The sequence below is a fragment of the Myotis daubentonii genome, chromosome 2, assembly GCF_963259705.1.
Source record: "Myotis daubentonii chromosome 2, mMyoDau2.1, whole genome shotgun sequence".
Lineage (NCBI taxonomy): Eukaryota > Metazoa > Chordata > Mammalia > Chiroptera > Vespertilionidae > Myotis > Myotis daubentonii.
This window is the reverse complement of record NC_081841.1, coordinates 188408256-188410710: the sequence shown is the minus strand read 5'-3', so window position 1 is coordinate 188410710 and position 2455 is coordinate 188408256.

Sequence of the window (2455 nt, the reverse complement as noted above, 5' to 3'; positions counted from 1 at the left end):
CAGGCCAGGCCGAGGGACCCCACCAGTGCACAATTGGGGCTAAGGAGGGATGCGGGAGGTTGACCAGCCGAGGGGTGGGGACCACAGGAGGGCTCCAGAGCATGTCCAGCCCCTCTCGCTCAGCCCCAATAGGCTGGGCCCCAGCAGCAAGCTAACCTACCAGTTGGAGTGTCTGCCCTGGTCAGTGCACATCATAGCAACAGGTCAAACAGTTGACTGTCTGCCTCCTGGTGGTCAGTGAACGTCATAGCAAGCGCTTGAGCAGCCTTAGCATATCATTAGCATATTACACTTTGATTGGTTGAACGGATGACCTAACGACTAGACACTTAGCATATTAGGCTTTTATTATATAGGATGAATACATTGATAGTTTGATGAGGAATAAGATTTTCATATAATCTCACGCCCCTCCCTGATATACGCACACACAATAACTATCAATTGTCAAAGGGAAAATAACTTTTCTGAGCAGAGAAGTTTCATAGAATACAATGTGCTCTGAGCTATTCTTGCCAAATACATATAACCTGAATTCAATCATGAGGAAACCTCAGGCAAGCCCATTTTTTTAGAGTATTAGCTAACAATCATGAGGAATGTTCTACAAAATAAATGATCTGTAATCTTCAAAACTTTCAAGATCTTGAAAGTCAAGGAAGGACTGGGGAACCTTCCAGAGTCAATGAGCTGAAAGATCATAACAACTAAATGCTTGGGCGATTCTGAAATGAAATATTTTGCTCCACAAGAACAATTTTTGAGCAATTGGAAGGAACTTGAATGGAGTCTGAGGATTGGATAGTGGTGCGGCATGATAGTATTTTCTTCATTTTGATGTCTGCATTGTGACTATATAGGGGTGCCTTTGTTTATAGGAAATACAAGCTAAAGTATGAAGGAACAATGGGGCATCTTATTGGCATCATGCGCTCAAATAGTTCAGGGGACAAAATGTTTTTATGATCTATATTTGCAACTTTCTCAAAGAAAAGATTGTTTCTTCAAAATTAAAAAATTAAAGAAAAGTCATAGAAGAGAAATTCAATTGTGTGGTATTTTCTCTTTCACTTAGCTCAAAACCCAACAATCTGTAGAATTTGATTTGGGGAGGGGGAGAGGAAACCCAAACACTTCACAGTTTGTGATTTCATGGCTTTTACAGTATGACTGCATTACCCTTAAAAATTATGTTTTATGATCTCCCTTAGCTATTGTCAGGAACACATTGGTGCTTCTTATAATTTATGATGGTCAAATCTCAGCATCAGTTTGAATCACTTTATCTTTTTAGGATTTCCAGTGGGAATTAAGATTACTGTATGAATTAAATAATTAAAGAAATTAGTTATTACTATATTTATATTTGTACATATTCAAGGGCATTATTCAAACTTTGGGATCAATTCAGCCTGTTCCTAGGAAGTGTTGTCCTACAGTGAGGGGTCTTTTTCAAGCCTGAAACTCCATTTTTAGGGGAAAAAATTATTTGGGTCAAAGCATTCAGTCTCCAGTATTCCTTCCTTTAGGTAGGTGCTGTTTATTCTCCACTGTCCCCCTATCCCAAGATCAAACTCCTTCCTGCGCTACTCTATGTCTCAGGAGACTGACCTGTAAACCCATGGGGCTCACTGGTCCTCTGCCTCCTTGTGGGTTTGATCTAATCAGAGCCTCCTCCATAGTTTTAGTTCCCATAGTGGCTGAATTATTTACCGTTTCCATCGAGGTCCCAGAAATATGGTTCATACCTTTAGCACCTTCCCATGGTACTCAGCACCTCATAGCTTCATCTCCTTCACAGGTTCTCTTAACCCTGTCTCAACTTCTGCCAAAAGCTGCTTTATTAAACTCGTCTCAATGAAACCCTTTGAGGGAGCCATCTGTCTCTTTCAGAGCCCTGACTAAATCATTATATGTAAAACTAGAGGCCCAGTGCACAAAATTCATGCACAGGTAGGGTCCCTAAAGGCTGCTGGCTGCCAGCCGGGGCCTCCCTTCCCCAGCTCCCGGATGCCAGCTGGGGCCTTCCTTCATTCCTCGCTGCCCCCGGTGGTCAGTGCATGTCATAGTGAGTGATTGAATTCCAGGTCGAACTCCAGAGGGGACACTTTGCATATTAGGCTTTTATATATAGAGAGACAATATTTTTAATTATTTTTCCTTAGAGTATCAGCTAACAAAATGTGAAATTTTGAGATTAGGAACTGAGGGAATGGTTCATAAGATGGAAGATTTCCTGTAGCATTACGTGTGATTGGGAGCAGAGGTATATTCCAGATGGTAGAGTAGGGCTGAGCATGCAATGCAAGGTCATGGTGAATTGTTTCCTTAGGGCAGAAAAATAGGGGGTGAGAGAAAAAGACTATGTATATGCATATAAAAGATGAAAATGAAAATCAATTTGGTGTACCAACAGCATAGGTAGAAATGAACATGGAAGGGTAGCCAGTGGTTT